The sequence below is a fragment of the Panicum hallii genome, chromosome 1 (genome assembly GCF_002211085.1).
Source record: "Panicum hallii strain FIL2 chromosome 1, PHallii_v3.1, whole genome shotgun sequence".
Classification (NCBI taxonomy): Eukaryota; Viridiplantae; Streptophyta; class Magnoliopsida; order Poales; family Poaceae; genus Panicum; species Panicum hallii.
In genome coordinates this window covers 45,186,674-45,206,528 of record NC_038042.1, presented here as the reverse complement: position 1 = coordinate 45,206,528, position 19,855 = coordinate 45,186,674, and positions in this window count along the sequence as shown.

Here is a 19,855-nt window from a genome sequence, read left to right as displayed (position 1 = left end):
AACAGGCACACACTTGTCAGTAGACACCGCGCCATCATATATGCATGCTTGGCAAAAAGAATATAATTTCACCTAGACATTCTAGATGGCCCACGGAGCTATATATAGCTACTAGCAAGCTAGGCGCGGCAGGGCCCATCTCCATGACCATGACCTGCCGGCCGCGTGGTTACTTGAGGAGAAGAAGCTGGAGAACGGCCAGAAGACCGGGGGGCGCGGCCTCCTCCCAATCGCGTCGCTCACCACGGCAGCTGTTCCCCGGCGGGCCGCCGCCAAGCGCGCGAGCACGGCAACGGCAGCCGCAGCTTTTAGCCTGATCGCTCGCGTCTCCGGCCGCGCCGCTTTACCCTCGATCTCTCGATCTTGCTTCGTTTCACCGCAACCCGGATAATAAAGCGGGATTAAATTAAATTTACTACCATGGCTAATCCGCGTATCCGCCACTTCTAGCTCCGCGTTTCTCGATCCAACTGATGATCGGCCGCTCGATCACTCCATGCATGCAGTGTGGGCGAGTAGTCCAGCTCTGCTGTTACTGTCTCGTTTTGGATAACCGCCCGCCATGTAACATGCAGTAACATACGTGGGCATCTTCCGCAGCAGTGATGACGAGAGGTGATCGTCATGGGGTAGTGCCACGCACAAAGGAAGGCGCGTAAACTTATTACATGCGCAACATACCACTTTACTAGTCATCTTCTACGCGCGCGCCGGGAGGGTGTTACATGAGAGGGACAAATAAGAGAGAATATATACAGGTTGTCTCTTAGCTATCTAAGAGCATCATTAATTTGAGAAACTAATTAATCATAGGCCGTGCATTGTACAAGAAGCTGCTGCTTCTATTCCCTACTATATATAAAGGGTAAAGTGCACCAACGCTCTTTCAACTTGTGTGAGGGTAGCATAGTTCCTCAAGCTATATTTGCATATTATATCAGTAAACTTATAATATATTTATAAATTATATTACAACCATTCATTTTAGGGGAATTATATATCATCAGAGGTGATAAATTCACTGCTCATCACCTGAAGAGTGAAGAATATGAGGATTGTGAACCACAAACAATAAATTAATAATGGCCAAGTAGGCCTTTGGTTATTTAAATTGAAAAGGAGGGAGCGGGTGCGTCCATGCATGCATGCAGATTGATGGCATGCATTATCCTACATGTGAAGTGTTTGAAATTTAAAAATTCATAAATCTCAAATTGAATGTCCAAATTGATTTTCAATTGTACCATTAAATTCTTTATGATGAACTCTTCGAAAGAAGGCCACACGTGATGAACTATATTTTTCAAAAGAAAATTAATCCTAAAAGTTATTTTTATTACTGTGAAGTACTTGAATAATTGGAACAATGGAATGTTTTGCGCAAACAAAGAGGTTAAGCGTGATAAATAAATAATACTACACTACGAACAGAAAGATTGAATACCATAAACAAATATTATATGTATGGATAAATGGTTGTATACAGCGAGCGTATAATTTATCATTGTGAACAAATCAGTCTACAAAATAAAAAAATAAACATGCGACTAAATTATTTTTATGGACAAATAGCTTATTCTATAAAAATAACAAATAATGTAACATGATGAACAAATTAGTCTACATAATAACACAAGTGAAAAAAGGTTGCACGCTGTTGTCGGTCAAAATCCACCGGCGAGCAGCGACAGGCAACACGAGGAGCCGGGAGGCTTCCGGGACTGCTGGTGGGTCCCGGTCCCTCGGTCAACGGTCCAGAAGTCCGGCACACGCCCTGACTTGGTGAAGTGCTAGGCATGCCACCTGACCTATACCTGATCAGGAAGGTGTAGAAGTCGTTCGTCAGCTATTTTCTGCATGCACAGCCATATCAAACATTAGTCCGAGCCGTGATCGGCTCTTACAATGACCCCGAGATCAGCTAAAAAAGCTGATGAAGTCACTGTACTAGGTCGGACCTTCGGGTACCTTCCAGAATTGGCTAAAAGAAGCTGATTGCCACGTTTAAAAGATCAGATTTACTAATATATGAACTTTTGTACGAATCCGATAGAAAAGATAAAAGCATGCACTGTAATTACCAATCTGATCCAATTTGCGACGGTAAAAGCTTTCACCGTATGACCGAAACATCCTACGCGTGTTTAAGCCTAACGAACATGAAAGATAACAATACGCTAACCTGAAGAGAGGCCTAAAAACCAACTTAACAAGTCGATTTCCGGAACAATCCCTCGTCAGGTTACCATAAGGCACCAAACATGCAGCCGGAACATTCGACCCATTTGAAAGGCCTAATCATACGGATATTAAACCAATTCCTTGTGACACAAAGAACTACCACAACAGATTAGATCTACTTAGCAATGATAGAGCAAGGCGCTGCCCTTGCACCTGAGATCACGTAAAGGAGCAGCTAAACGATTACGAACAGCAAGGGAAACATGGATTTACTATTCAAAACCAATGCAGCATCATAATCGTTTAAGATGACTAGTGTTACTCGCCATCAAAAACGCTTCAGTACGAGAAACACAAGGATAAACAGATAAAAGCAACGTTGCTCCAACCATGCGGAACATGATCGGAGCAGCATGACGATTACCTGGAAAAAGCCCTTGGGGAAGGGGTGGCGATACGCCGAGAGTTTGTTGTGAATGATTGATTGATTTATTGAATGTCACGATACATATTTATAGTCCGGAGACTTGATCTTTTCTAACTAACCCTAACTGATTACGATACAATCTCTAACTTACTATATTTAAACTATCCTTAGATACACGGCCATCCTGGCCCTTGACACGTTCGCACAGAAGCCGATTTGCAGACTGTTACCATGCCTTCCTTCAGCCTATGATGCTCTCAGCCCATCCCTTGGCCCAGTCAAATTATGGCGATAACACATGCCCCCCTGGTTTTGGCAATGATAATTCCGAAACCATCGCCTCTTCGACTTCTCAGACTTGTGTACACACATACCGCTCCCAATGTTATTGGACGCGGCCCTTCGACTTCCAAGTCCCGTACACGCGTGCTGCCTTCCAACACCGTCGGACGCGACCCTTCGACTTCTCCCTTGGGAATCGCGATAACGTCGCTTCTCCTTCCATCTCTGCCTTTATAAACTGTCACCAGCGGATTTATTTCTATTCATCTTCTCTCCCCGTGCATTAGCCGCACTAGCACACTCTGCATCCCTGACAATGGCTTCCTCTTCCTCCGTCTCTTCCAACTCTCCTTCATCCTCTTCCATCATCTCCATCACTTCCCCTGACTCCGAAACCTCGAGGGAGGCGACGCCGGAATTCGATCCAATAGCTTCGTATGAAGCTCTTGCTCCTCTGCATTGGGACGTAGAGGAGTGGGATTTAAGCACTTGGTCAGAGGATGATGAGCCCCTGACCGACGATGAAGACCTCCAGATTCTCCTTCATGGGGACCTGGACGAAGGCGACGACGAAGATTCCTGGGATGATGATTTCTTCTCTTTCTCAGAAGAAGATGCCAAGGACACTTCCACCACGACGACTCAGCAGCAGGAGGGTTCCTGCGTGGTGGATCATCGACTTCCGAAGACGACGGGGACGCTAGCGACAACACCAGCGATGATGGTGGCAACAGCAACAGCATCGGCGGCGGCGATGGCAGCAGCGACGATGACACCAGCATGTCCCTCTCGTACAAGCGCCGTAAGACCTTAGGGACTTACTGGTGGTAGTTCGTAGGGTCTTCCGCCGTTGTGCGCATAGCCGGTAGATCAGCTTCTTTTGCCATAATTTTTTGTAAATGAACCCTTTTGTTTCAGTGATCTAGTGTTTAAAAATCCAATCTTCTAAAGTTCGATGGCATCGCATCGGCCTCTTTCCCTGAATTGCCGAATCCAATCTCAAACTTTTCTTTATTCTGGATAAAAAATCCCAAGAACTCGAGTACCCTTCAAATGATCTCGTTAATAACAAGAGTACTCCGCAGTCGACTTCTTTGATTATTGTTAAATCTCGATCCCCAATAAGGTCGAAAAATATGAGTACCTAGGAAACCCGGCAAAGAAGTCGAACTTGTTCTTTTAAGATCAAGAGACACCTGCAGCCATCCTCTCTGCTTTTATCGAAACCCAGGATTTGCAAGGCCCGATTATTGCTTCTAAAGTCGATGGCTTAACATTGGCTGTTCAATCTTCAGCTCTATATACGGACCGGCGCTGCTCTATCTTTACAGATCTAGCTCGTTCATCACATTCCATCTTACAGCCTGATACATTGCATCGGCTTCTAAAGTACCCGATAGATGCCGACTTGCAACCTAGTATACCACGAGGTGCCCGATCAGATCAACTCGATGTACCTCAAAGTACTCGATTATATCTTGCAGCCCAATGTGTCAAATCGGCTTTCCTAGCAAACACCCTGATTGCACTAGTCCATAGCCTGATGCCTCACATCGACTTCATTACTCATCTTTCCACATGCTCGGGAAATATTTTTTGAGATGCTGACCATTAACAGCCACCAAAAATTTAACCCCATCCAATTATTCAAGCATGTATGCATTCCCTGGCAGAGCTTGATCAACTCTATAAGGCCCGTGTCAATTCGGAGACCATTTACCATATGTCGCATCCTTAGTCCCCAATGGTAACACCGCTTCCCACACTAAATCCCCAACTTGGAATTCCTTCGGTTTAACCTTCTTGTTGTATGCGTGGGCTACCTTGGCCTTATTTTCTTTGATCTTTTACAGCGATCAAAGCCTGAGTTCTGTAATATCTTCCACATTGTCGCTCATTAGTGCTGCATATTCTTCAGCAATCAACTCATTCTGAAACTCTATTCGTCTTGAACCGGCCGTAATTTCCCATGGCAATACGGCCTCCTACCCATATACTAAATGATATGGTGAAGTTCTTGTTGCCCCATGGCATGAAACACGATAAGCCCATAATGCTTCTGATAATACTTCATGCCAACGCCGTGGATGTTCATCAATCTTCCTTTTGATCAACTTGATCAAGCTCTGATTAGACGCTTCGGCTTGTCCGTTTGCTTGAGCGTAGTATGGAGATGACCTGATTAATTTGATTCCCATGTCGGCAGCAAACTTTTTGAATTCATCAGATATAAACACCGACCCTCCATCTGTTGTAATGGTCTGAGGAATCCCAAACCTATGAATAATGTGTTCTTTGACGAAATTGATGGCGTCTCTCGACGTTACTGACTTCATAGGCAGCCTCTACCCATTTGGTAAAATAATCTGTGATGGCCAAAATAAACTGATGGCCTTTACTTGATGGAGGATTAATATTACCGATCATATCCATGCCCCAGCCCCTGAACGGCCAAGGTTTGATGATAGGATTCATTGCTGATGCTGGTACTATCTGTATTTTTCCAAACCTCTGGCAAGCCTGGCATCCTTTATAATACTTGAAGCAATCTTCCAGCATATCAGGCCAATAATATCCCAAACGTTTGATCAACCATTTTATCTTGTGAGCTGATTGATGAGTACCACACGTCCCTTCATGGACTTCATGTAAAAGCCGATTGGACTCAATCGGCACCAAGCACTTAAGTAGTAGCCCTTCTAGAGTCCTGTAGAACAAGTCATCCCCTATCAGGACGTGCTTTACAGCTCTGTAATGTATCTTCTTAGGTGCCCCCCAAGCCGGATCCTTCAAGTAATTGAAGATATCTCCAATCCCCCTGATCCAGCAGGTTTATTGGAAAATCAGCTCCATCCGCCGTGTCCTTGTAACCTGAAGCCATCTGGGCAAGATCATTGGCCTTAGAATTTTGTACCCTTGGTATCCAGTAGAAATTTATATATCTGAACTAGGCCATTAGCTCCTGGCATTGTCTCCACAAGGGAAACAACAACTCGCTCTCACATCGATATGTCTCTGTGAGCTGAGAGATGACTAGTTTCGAATCCCCAAAAACTTCTACTGCTTCTGCTCCAGCTTCGAGAAGTAACTCCATATCTTTGTGCACTGCTTCATACTCGGCTAGATTATTGGTGTAAGGTGTTGGCAATCTAATTGAAAAGGAATATGTTGCCCCCCGAGGCGAGATGAGCAAGATACCTATGCCAGAACCATCTCCACAGACCGACCCATCAAAATACATTGCCCATGCGCGGATGGAAAGCGCTGCTATGTCTGAGCTGGTCCTTTCCGCAATGAGGTCAGCCAGCGCCTGCCCTTTGACTGCTTTCGCAGGCTGGTACCGGATATCAAATTCTGATAGAGCGAACATCCATTTACCGAGTCGGCCTTTCAACACCAGGGCCAACAGCATATGCTTGATAACATCTGATTTGCAGATGACAATTGTCTCGGCAGAAAGCAGGATGTGGTGGAGCTTCGTACAGGTAAAGAATAGACAAAGGCATAGTTTCTCAATTTCAGGCTACCTTGTCTCTGCATCTGGCATCCTTCTGGTGAGATAAAAAAACAACTCTCTCCTTGCCATCCTGCACTTGTACGATGACCGAAGCAATGGAAGTGTCACCCACTGACAGATAAACATAAAATAGCTTACCCTGCTGGGGTGGGACTAACACAGGCGGCTTGGATAAATATTCTTTGATTTCTTCGAACGCCTATTGTAGCTCTGCCCCCCAGCGGAACTCATCATTGGCTTTAATTTTCACCAACTCCATGAATGGTTCGATTCTTCTTGACAGGTTGGAAATGAATCTCCTAACAAAATTTATCTTACCAATAAGTTGTTGGAGTTCCTTCTTTGTAGTAGGTGGCACCATTATTTTTACAGCTTCTTGACTTTTTAGACCGATCTCAATTCCCCGTTCATAAACCAGAAAGCCCAGGAACTGACCGGCCGATATACCAAAGGCACACTTCTTAGGATTCATTCTAAGCCCGAACTTACTAGTTCGTTTCAGAACTCGCCGTAGATCTCCTAAATGTCCCTTAGCCGATGTGGATTTCACCACTACGTCATCAATATAGATTTCCACCAGCTTGCCGATCAAATCATGAAACATATAGTTCATGGGCCGTTGATATGTAGCACCAGCATTTTTGAGCCCAAAAGTCATGACCACATACTCAAATAATCCCACTGCACCTGGTACTCTGAATGCAGTCTTATGAATATCTTCTGGAGCCATAAAAATCTGGTTATAACCAGCGTTGCCATCCATAAAACTCAACATCTTGTGACCAGCAGCTGCATTAATCAACGTTTCCGCAACTGGCATCGGATACTCATCTTTTGGTGTGGCTCTGTTAAGATCTCTGAAGTCTACACAGACTCTCCATCGGCCATCCTTCTTCTGTACAGGCACAATATTGGAAATCTATTCAGCATACCTGCATGGCCTGATGAAGCCTGCTGCTATCATCTTTTCGACTTCTTTCTTGACTTCTTCTAAGACTTCGGCCATCATTTGCCGTGCTCATTGCTGGAACGGCCGAAATCCTAGCTTAAGAGGGAGTCGATGCTCAACAATACTTCTATCCAACCCGGGCATCTCTGTGTAATCCCAGGCAAAACAATCCGTATATTCTCTCAGCAGTATTATCATCGCCTCTCGCAACTCTGGACTTAACTTTTTGCTGATAAATATTTGCCGTGGCTTATCCTCAGGACCAATATCGACTTCTTCCAGCTCGTCAGCAGATGTAAACCCGTATCCTAGATTCCCTTCATCCATCAAGTCGATGCTGCAAATAAACAAAGAATATGAAGCAGAAGGATTTGGTCGATCGCAGGGATCGGCCGACTTGTTTTTTGCATTAATGTGTATTATTTTACAATCACATGGCTGGCAGCTCGAACAGGCCTCTTTGCGATCATTATAACAATGTAACCTGGATGACCAAAATAACTCAATTCCATTTTTTGGGGGCCGATTGCATGGATCGGCCTCTTCTGTTACTTTCACATCTACTCCGTAAGGCCAGTGGATAAGACCAGCCTCACCCCGTTTTTTGTAGCTTCCACGCAGTCGCAGCCCTCCAAGCTAATCCCTGAGATTGGCTCCTGGTCCTCCACATCCCAGACACTCATGGCGGCATGCGAGACTTCAACAGAATCGTCCGCGTGGACCACTTCCACTTCATCTCCATCCCATTGAATCAGACACTGGTGCATTATAGAAGGGATACAGCAATTGGCATGGATCCAATCTCTCCCAAGCAGAACGGTGTATGAGCCCTTGCTGTTGACCACAAAAAATGACGTAAGGACGGTTTTACCTCCTACCGTCAAACCCAAGCTGAGGACTCCTTGCGCCTCTGAAGTTTGCCCGTTGAAGTCACTTAGCGTGATGTTGGTCTTGATCAAGTCCCCAACATAATGCCCCAACTTGCACAGCACTGAATACGGCATTATATTAACTGCTGCTCCTGTATCGACTAGCATCCTGCTGACAGGTTGGCCGTTTATGTACCTCTTGAGATATAAAGCCTTCAGGTGCCTGTAATTCTTTTCTCGGGGTTTCTCGAATATGACTGATCGTGGTCCCAAGTCAAGCTGAGCCACTGGCACCTCCTCATTTCTTGGTGCATGAAACTCTACAGGGAGAACGAACACCATGTGTGCATCAGCCGATGTCTTCACATCGGCCTTCGACTTCTTGGGTCGCCCTACCTTCTTGAAAGAACTGGCCTCTGCTTTTTGGGGGCGGTGAATTTTCTCCGCCAAATCTGGCCGTGCCTTCCTTAATGTTTCCAAGTATTGGGTCTTGGCTTCTTCCAGGTTGCACAGCCGCTGTACCCTCCGCTTCTGGGACTGGTTGAGCCCATCAGAACAACAGCGTGGTCGGTGATACTTGTCCTCCTCATCTTCTGAATTTCCCGCTGTATGTGTCGACTTGTCTTGTTCACGGCGGGGTTGCCCCGGTCCCAAACGCTGAAAAATCAAGGCGCTTCTTGTATCTTGCTTCTGAGAATTGCATTCTGGGCAATCCTCAAGAGTAGGTAGTCTTTTCATACCGGAATCCCAGCAATATTTGAAGAACGGGCAATGCCAATGATCTCGTGTATCCTCTCGCTACCTGAGTCGCTTTCCAATGCGTCGCTCGTACTCTTCTTCCTCAGTCTCGCGTTGGAGACGCTGTTGATACTGGTACTGGTATTTCTCAGAAGATGAGAGGAAACCAATCGCTGATTCCTCACATGCCTGACCTGTTCTTCGGTGATATAATCTTCTTCCTCTTTTTGGGGCCGATCGCGGGAATCGGCCTCTTGCCTCCTTGGATGTTGACGTGATGCATGCCCTGCCATGTTAATACCAAGCGTAAAATCTAGCTGGCGATGCGTTGATCGGTCATACCCTTCCATCATATTTACGTTCGGGAACGGTTGAGTATCGACCTTCATGGCATACTGTCCCAAAATTAATCGGCCTTGCTCAATGGCCGATTGTATTTGTCGTCGGAGTTCCTTGCAGTCATTGGTACCGTGAGTGAAAGAGTTATGCCACTTGCAGTATGATCTCCCCTGGAGCTCCTGAGCTATTGGGATCTTGAAACCTTCAAGGAACTTCAGCTGCTTTTCCTTCAAGAGTAAGTCGAATATCTGCTCGACTTTACTTACATCAAAATCAAAACCTTTCAGAGGGCCCTGTTGTTTCACCCACATGCAGGGCACGGGCTTTGCCCCCCGTGTCCACTCCACAACTGCGATCTCCTGGTCATCCTCCAAGTCTTCAGAGTCTTCAGTGTCAACCATTACTACTTGACGTTTGAACTTGTCCTGGTATAATTCTGGGTGACGCTGCTCGTATATTGTCATCTTTTGTACCAGATGAGCCAAAGAGTTGAACTCCAACTGGAAAACCAGATCTCTGATCGGCTTTACCAATCCCAAAGTCGCCAATTCAACTGCCTCCTTCTCTGAAATTCGAATTGAGTAGCATCGATTCTTGACTTCCCTGAAACGCTGGATGTACTCCGCCACTGTTTCTCCTCGCCTCTGGCGGACCTCTGCCAAATCAGTAATCCCAGCTTCTGCAGCTTCTGAATGATATTGTATGTGGAATTGTTCTTCTAGCTACTTCCACGTGCGGATAGAATGAGGGCCCAATGATGTGTACCAACCAAAAGCTGGCCCTGTGAGAGATTGCGAGAAAAACCTCACCCGCAACGGATTCGACACCGAAATCATCCCCAGCTGCACCAAATATCGGCTCACATGTTCTATGGAACTGGATCCTTCTGCTCCGCTGAACTTGGTGAACTCAGGTAGCCGATATTTGGGCGGCAGAGAAATCAAGTGGTAGTCGCTTGGATACGGCTTGGTGTAGCCGATCGCTCGCCTTCTTGGGAGAATGCCGAATTGATCCCTCAAAATGGCACTAATTTGATCCACTGTATGAACTCCTGGGGCCGAGTGCGCACCTTCATGACTCGGCCCTGTTGTGTAGGTAGCCAGCCATGCCTATTTATCGGCATCGACTGCAGATGTTCCTCCAGTTGCTCTCTGCGTGGGTTACGCCGGGTTACCACCATCTAGTATATACGCACAAACATATCCATGTGGTACATCCTTGGGTGGTTCACTGAAGAATTAGTGATCAGCAGGGTCACCTCCCACCTTGTATATGACATATGCTGGAGAATTCTGTTGCTCTGGCACAGCAAATGCGTAAGGCACTGGTGGTCTGGATTGAGAAGGCAACTCCCTTATGTGACTCCCTAAAGCAGGTCCTGTTGGAGAGTACTGGTGTTTCATAATTTCCTGCACCACGTGCACCGCAACGCGCTCGAGGGTGTTCACCAAACTCTCAGAATGTTGATGTAATGAGTGAGCCACCATGTAGTTGACTTCCTGGCGGAGAGTTCGCGTACGTTCTTCCGTAGGAGTAGACAGATCCACCTCGTCGACTGCCCCTTCAGATGAAAATCCCTTCCATCTGATGCTGTGCTGACGAGTTCTTTCAAACGAGCCGATGAGATCGGCTTCAAAAGCAGCTTTTATCTCATTGTACCTCTGCTTGTGCTCATCGGACAACTCCTCAAAAGTAATCGGGTTCTCGTCCGGCATCTTGACAACGGAAGTCGATGAAGCCGAAGAAGATGATGCAGCCGATTGTAGTCGAAGTAGTCGCTGGAGTAGTCGATGTAGTCGACGCAGTAGTCGATGTAATCGGTGAAGTCAATGAAGTAGTCGATGAGGTCCCACTGGGCGTGCCAGAATGTGTTGTTGGTCAAAACCTACTGGCGAGCAGCGACAGGCAACACGAGGAGCCGGGAGGCTTCCGGGACTGCTGGTGGGTCCCGGTCCCTCGGTCAACGGCCCAGAAGTCCGGCACATGCCCTGGCTTGGTGAAGTGATAGGCGTGCCACCTGACCTATACCTGATCAGGAAGGTGTAGAAGTCGTTCGTCAGCTATTTTCTGCATGCACAGCCATATCAAACATTAGTCCGAGCCGTGATCGGCTCTTACAATGACCCCAAGATCAGCTAAAGAAGCCGATGGAGTCACTGTACTAGGTCGGACCTTTAGGTACCTTCCAGAATCGGCTAAAAGAAGCCGATTGCCACGTTTAACGGATCGGATCTACTAATATATGAAGTTTTGTACGAATCTGATAGAAAAGATAAAAGCATGCTCTGTAATTACCGAACTGATCCAATCTGCGATGGTAAAAGCTTTCACCATATGACCGGAACATCCTACGCGTGGTTAAGCCTAACGAACATGAAAGATAACAATACGCTAACCCAAAGAGAGGCCTAAAAACCAAATTAACAAGTCGATTCCCGGAACAATCCCTCGTCAGGTTACCATAAGGCACCAAACATACAGCCGGAACATTCAACCCGTTTGAAAGGCCTAATCATACGGATATTAAACCAATTCCTTGTGACACAAAGAACTACCATAACAGATTAGATCTACTTAGCAATGACAGAGCAAGGCGCTGCCCTTGCACCTGAGATCACATACAGGAGCAGCTAAACGATTACGAACAGCAAGCGAAACATGGATTTACTATTCAAAACCAATGCAGCTTCATAATCGTTTAAGATAACTAGTGTTACTCGCCATCAAAAACGCTTCAGTACGAGAAACACAAGAATAAACAGATAAAAGCAATGCTGCTCCGACCATGCGGAACATGATCGGAGTAGCATGACGATTACCTGGAAAAAGCTCTCGGAGAAGGGGTGGCGATGCGCCGAGAGTTTGCTGTGAATGATTGATTGATTTATTGAATCTCACGATACATATTTATAGTCCGGAGACTTGATCTTTTCTAACTAACCCTAACTGATTACGATACAATCTCTAACTTATTATATTTAAACTATCCTTAGATACACGGCCATCCTGGCCCTTGACACGTTCGCACAGAAGCCGATTTGCAGACTGTTATCATGCCTTCCTTCAGCCCATGATGCTCTCGGCCCATCCCTTGGCCCAGTCAAATTATGACGATAACACACGCACAAACAAATCATTTTTTCGAGCGAACAAAATATGTATACATGGGAACAAATTAGTATACAAAAATAAAATTAAAAAATAAAAAGGGAAAATAATAAATAATAAATAAAATAGAAAGATATAATTAAAAAATAAAAGAGAAAGGAAAAGATAAAGAATAGAAAACAAAATGATAAAAAAGAAAATATGTCTACGCCATAGAGAAATTATTATTCAAATAAAATAAATAAAAAATATAAAAAATAATCTAATTTAAAAAATTGAAAAGGAAATAAAAGGATAAGAACAAGAAAATAAATGGAATAGAATATAAACTACAAAATGGGCCACAAACATGTGCAAATGCCGCATTCTCCTTCCCTTGGAAAGACAAATAACAGACATAAACCCCCTCTTTCTTTCTATGCCGAATTTATTCTTTTGCTTCATCCAATAGTTTCTCTGGACCAAATTTACTTTCCCTCCCACTTCAGGTGATAGACCGAGAATTTTAGCACCAACGATATATAGGGGACAAGCAAGGAGCCGACCTGAATAATTGTATTAATATGTGATGTTATGCATACAAGAGCTTTTTTATGAAAGAGGGATAGGGGAGAAAAGAGTTTTATCTATCTGTATTATATATATATATATGTGTGTGTGTGGGGGGGGGGGGGAGAAAAGAGTTTTACTTCCACCATAGAAGAAAGTCCCATTAGCCTATGTATGCTACAGTCCATATATGTAGCCTGCGGATTTAGCCCATTTAATTTGGCTGGTGGTCCAAAGTTCTAATGCTCCTTCAGAACAGAAGGAACGACCAGATTCTATTTGCTTTTTGCGCTTTCAATAGAGTTTACTATACGTCTGTACTCTAGCATAAATTTGGAAGTCCTACCACTGATGTTGAATTTTAAGGAAAAGCTATATGTCAGTTGAGTGATTTGTGCGTCTCTCTCACTCGATTTTTGCGGCCGTTGGATTTGTTCAGGAGTCGCTCTGATCTATTCACTTGCTTGGTTATTTTTCGTTTCTTTCGTTTGTCTGACATGTGGACCTGACTGCATGTTTTACTTTTTGTATTTTGGGAATAGCGCCTTTTAGCTTTCCTCTCTTTTTCCTGAAAGATTTAGGATGCGTTCGTTTGCGATTAGAGCCTTCTAAAAAAAATTTAGAGACGTATTCGGTACCGGAGCTTTAAATTTAAATATTCGGGTTCCAGAAGAGTGAAACGAACACACGCTCGGTTCATCGCCTTTCCTGTTCGTCTTCATTTCTCCCCTTCGGCTTCCTCGAGGTCAGGCGATTCTAGGGTTTCCTCCCGATCTCTTCTTCCCCTTCATTTCCATCGTGTTTCTTCATTTCAATTCATTCGCATCCTGTTGTAATTTCAGTTTCCTACTCTTTTTCATGGTGCGATTCCATCGATTTCGTTGCCTATTATGTTCTCCCCGTATGAATCTCTAGTCAGCCTGCAAGGGGTTCGGGTTGAATCCGCTCCTTGAATCAGGCTGTGGATCGAAGCGGGCCGATGCCAAAACGGAGAGGAGCAGCAGGGTCGACCGTTGTCCCATCGCCGCTGTCTCGCTTGCCGACGTGCGAGTGTGCGACCTGCACAATTTCATAGAGCACGCGCTGGGCATGTTCGGTCCGGGAGCCCCGTGGATTATTCTGGTAAGATGAGAATAAGGGGGTGGGTCGATCCTTGTTCCTTTTCTTGGCTATTGTTCTAGTGTCATGAGCCACTACTACTTCAAATCCAGCCAGGAAACCATAAAAATAAAAGAAATGGTGAGCATCATCTCTATCTTTGAACTCCATTCCATGTTGTGGTGTGTATTGCTTTCAATGTCTGCATTATTCCCTTCAGATGCTGCTAGTTCTTCACTACGAATTAATGCTTCCACTTGTTCTTCTGTAAGTACTTGGCTCCCATTTGCCCCTTCTTCATTGTAGTTTTCATGTGTGCTTGCATTCCCTGATGTACCCATCTGTTGTGCATTAATGCTTTCAGTTGTTTGAACCTGAAAGAAAATGTTTTAGTTATAATATTGTCTTTTATATGTAAATCATTTGTTATATTTCTCATATCTTACCTCATCCAAGTGTAGTGTACTGAATATATCATTCCTGTATATTGCATGAGCTGAGTTAATTTCATGTTGTTCATTTACTTGTGTTCACTCCTCAATCTGCATAACAAGGTATTTAATCAGTTCCATCTGTATTATATCTTTCAGTTCATAGTTTTCCTACTGAAATGTTGTAGATGAGTTTGCTAACCTCAAAATTTGTAATTCTGTCATATGTTTGATTCCAGTCTTCATCTGTTCCAAGGATTCCAGAAATACTCTACTTTCACAAATGGAAAATTGGTTAGTACCTTTCTTTTGAATATTTGTTAAACTTGAATCCTGCAACAGAAATGATTAGCTTTTCTGAAATGATTTTCCTCTCTACTGTTTATATATTCTTTTATTTCATTATTTACCTATATTTCTAAGCCCTTAGTCAGTAATTCCATGAATGATCCAGCCTGTTTTTGAACACACACATTCAGGATTAACTAATTTTATATCTGAACTTGAATTGTCAGTTTAATGAATTGGCACTGTCATTTTCTATTATTTTTTATGTAACATGTACCTGTGATAAGGTTGTAATTCCTTCTTTTTCTTGAGAATTCCTTATCTATTCCATCAGTAGGTCTATATAAAATCCCTGCTAAATATAATGTTTCTGTCAGTTTGCTATTATTTGATATCATATCCAATCGAATATAGCTTTGGTTGATATGTAGTCCCTTTTACCTGTTGATATTTGGTCATACAATTTATATTGTTGTCTCCTTGTCCATCAAATATTTCTTGTGACCAGAATTGCCTTCCCAATTGCATCTCCTCAGTTATGCAAACCATACTTTCATTATTGTCAGTCTGCATGTTTAGAGATTGCTCTTTTCAGATTTCTTATCTTCAGTTTTTGTTCACTTTTATATGTATAACCGAGATACTTGACTGTGAATATACCTTATTTTGGTTGTTGAATTTAATCTGTCTGTCATTGCCACCAAAAATCTGTTGTTCAATAGTGCTAATTGATTGTTGTCTTCTGCTCAATCTTTCACATGTACCTGCATCTGGCTGTAATTGAAGCAATAGAGAAGGCATTTACTTTCTGAGGTTAGTTTCTTAATTTTTCTGATTGATTTTAATTTCCTGAAATATTTACATGTTCTTTGTTGAACTGATTAGCAAGTGGCACAATCATTTTTTCTTTGCTTTGAACAGCATGAGCTTCTTTTCCTGTCAGGTTCTGTTCTATTTGTGGCTGCAATACCATTGAGTTTATTGTAACAAAATAGTCAGGTTTTGTAATCTCATTGCATCCAAATTTAGCCAAACTAAGATCAAGTACTAGGCTACTTCAGATTTGTTTCAAATTGATGCTGATTACAACTTACTTGAGATATTTCTTGTCCTTTGCTTGTTGATTTCTTGCTACTTTCACTTGTCCCCCTTGAGATATTTCTTTACTCCTCCAGGATCTACATCTATTATTTTGGTTCTTGAATCCCTCATTGCTTTTGAGTTTTAATCTATTCTGGTTTCTGCTCGTCACACCCAAGTAATAAATCGAGCAATGAATCATATGTGCGCCAAGATTAAAGTTACACACATATGATGACGAAAGTGAATAAAAGAAGCAATGTCATAAAGTATCGTAGTCAATTTATTACAAACCAAATAGAGTTTATGAAAATAAATAAATAAATAAATAAGCGTTTCAATGTTATATTTATTCTAGCAGCGGAACAACCAAACTCCAACCGAACTCCACAAGCAGCTGACTGGGGGGACTAGAAACTCCTCAGCAATGTTGTTTAGCAAGAGTGAGTATACTTATGGTTAGTATTCAGCAAATAAATGATGATGGTACTCAGCAAATAAATGACGATAAGGGTTGGCTGAATAAAGCGTAAGTTTAATGAACAGTTGAACATTAAAGGGTCTATTTGCTAAGCAGAGGTGAATATTGCCCACTTTTATGAAAAACAAAGGTAACTGAGTACTAAATAAGCTTGAAAATATTAAACAACTGAATAAAATACAAATTTCATTTAATTAAGTCATGTGAGGGTCCAAGCCGCTTTTGATCGTGATCACGGCTGATATATCAGTTTTACGCTCCGCAGAGGTTGTACACTTTATCCACAAGTCGTGTCTCCCTTGACGCTCGAGGTAGCTAGCCTCTTAAACACTTCTAACATTAGTGGTAGGATTCACTACGATGCCTTTACAAAGATTCCCTGACAAGTGGTAAGCCGCTAAGGTTTCAGCAGCTGCGTGAATAAACCTTCCCAAGGCGTGACCATAGCAATGCGTACACCTTTGGTAGGCAGCGAATCCCTCATCACAGGCCCCCCATACGCCTTTCGGTAAGCTATCAATAAGGTAGAGATATCTAATTAATTAGCCAAGACCAGAGTTATATAGTCCTTGTGGTTGTATTATTTTCCCGAATGGTCGCTCCATGGTTTAAATTAATTATCACCATAAGTTCATCACAGTGGTTCCGATATATGTAAAACATGTATCAAGTATTGTTTTCATAAACCATTCGAAATCAATGTTTAGCAACTAAGCAAACTACCCTGCATGATTTAAAATAACCCGGCTTTCAAGGACAAGGATATCAAATATGGATAAAGTAGGACCCATCAGATTAATGCATGCAATCATAAATAAAAATAAAAATTATTAGGATGAAAGTATGATCAAGGACTATACTTACCTTTAAGTCTCTTGCTGCTGCTCAGTCACTTCAAATTATTGCTCTTGAAAGTTCTCGAACGGCTACTCATCTACTCGCCACAAACAAACCAAAGCCACACAAGTGCATAGAAGCAAACAAATAGAAACTAATTAAAATAGTACACCAATCATTGCAAAATAGAGGAAAAAGGTTTAGAAACTAGTTCTACACATTACAATGATCAAAATGGTACTAGGAACACTTAAAATGGATTTAAAACGCTAAAGATACACTAAAAATAGCTCTGCAGGGGCTTAAACGCGAGAAAAACTGGCAAAAAGGCTAAACAGAGAGAAACCGAGGGCTAAAACATAATTTTATAAAAACCACGAGAGCTAAAGTGCGAAAAATCCACTATGGATGGTGGGTTCGATTTCTATGAAGCGAGGGGAGTTTTATGCATAAAAAAGACTAAGCTTGAAATACTTTTGAACTGGACAGGGCTAAGGGATTATTTTAAAGAAGAATGAGGGCTTTTTTGCAAAAAGGCCACGGCTGCCCAGCATCTGACTTCTTTGACTGGAGATAGATCCGATATGGGCCGTCAATATCCGATCGAACGGCCAAGATTGTCCGGTCGGCGGGCCGGAGGCGGGACACAGGCACACGGCAAGAGCTCACTGGAGCGCACCCAGTTGGGCACTTAGGTGCGCCAAAAATGGCGCCGAGAAGCGCTAAAGCATGAGCACGCCTTGGGGAATTGGGCGCGGCAGTTGGAAGGGCCGGCGGGACGCCGGTGGCGGCCGGCGACGAGAGCTCGCGGCAGCAGAAATCCGGCAAGCGCAAAACCCCGCTAACAAGGGCGTAACAAGATATCAAACGGGTCAGGGAGCTTCCCCGGCTCACCAGGAAACTGTGAACGGCGTCGGCGCAGGCGGATGAGGTCGGGAGGGGCGGATTGGCAGCGGCGGGCAGAGCTCGAGCTGCGGCGCTGGGGCACGTGCGAGAGCGAGGGAAAAGGCGGCGCGTCCGGGTCGTGTGGGTGCTGCGGGGTAAAGAGGGGACTCAGCCTCGGTGTGCGGGCTGTGGGCCCTGGGACGCGGAACCGGTAGCTCAGTTCCGAACCGAGCTCAGGTTGAGGAGGGGGAAGGAGCTGACGGATGGGCCCCGCCCGTCGGCGAAAGAAAGAGAGAAGGGAAATGGGCCGAAAGAAAAAGGAAAAAGAAAGAGAGAGAGGAGGAGAAGTCTGGCCCGAGTGAAGGAAAAAGAGGAGGGGAAGCTGGGCTAGCAGGGGAGATGGTAGCCGGCGGCCCAGTTAGGGAGAGAAAAGAAAGAAAAGAGAAAAAAAGAAAAAGGGATTTCTATGCCCAGAAAACGAAATAAAATCATAGAAAGTAGAATTTGACCCGGAAAAATTCGGGAAAATTTTTGGGAATAGTTACAGCTCAACCACAATCATACAAAAATATAATAAGCACCAGCATGATGCAACAAATCAATTTTGAGCCTATGATGGGTTTTCAATAAAGCCAAGTTGAACTTTTGAACATTGAAAATTATAGAACTGAGCTAAATACTTCGAAGGGCTACAAACCTACCTCCTTAAAATGAATCTCGTCCTCGAGATTCAGATGGGTTTGAGAAGAGTTGGGAAAATTCGGCGTTCAATTCATCATGTTGTTCCTAAGTCACCTCATCTTCCGAATGATGACTCCACTGAACCTTACACATCTTGATGACCTTGTTAATGGTGATTCTTTCTGCTATCTTTATGATCTTGGTTGGATACTCTGTATAAGTCAGATCATCCTGCACATTCAGTTCATTCAAGGGCAACTGTTTGTCAAGCACTTTCAAATACTTCTTCAATTAAGAGATATGGAACACATCATGAACATCCGAGAGACGTGCAGGCAACTCCAACTTGTATGCTACCTCACCTCTTCTTTCCAGCACTTGAAACGGTCCGATATACCTAGGTGACAGCATGCCCTTGACTTTGAACCTGCGGAGGTCTTGAATCGGTGAGACCTTCAAATAGACATAGTCACCAACCTCAAATTCTAGCTCTCTGCGTCTGCTGTCTGCATAAGCTCTCTGCGTCTACTGTCTGCATAACTCTTCTGTCTGGATTGTGCTATCCTCAGGTTTTCTCTGATGATCTGAACTCGCTGCTCTGCATCCTTCAGAATTTCTGGCCCAAACACTTGACTTTCACCAGTTTCGCTCCAACGGAAAGGTGTCTTGCACCTTCTGCCATATAATGCCTCAAATGGTGACATCTTGAGACTTGCATAGAAACTATTGTTGTATGAGAACTCAGCATACGACAAACTCTTGTTCCAGCTAGTTCCATATTTCAACGCACAAGCTCTCAACATGTCCTCCAAAATCTAATTAATTCTTTTTGTCTCACCATCAGTCTGAGGGTGATAAGCTGAACTGAAATTCAATTGAGTATCCATGTTCTCATGTAATTTCTGCCAAAAGCGAGAAGTGAACTGAGTACCTCTATCCGAGACTATCTTCTTAGGGACACCATGCAAATACACAATTCTGGACATATACAACTCTGCTAGCCTAGAACTGGAGTAAGTAGTCTTCACAGGAATAAAGTGAGCTAGTTTTGTTAGACGATCCACAATTACCCATATAGAATCATAACCACTCTGAGTATGAGGCAGACCCATAAT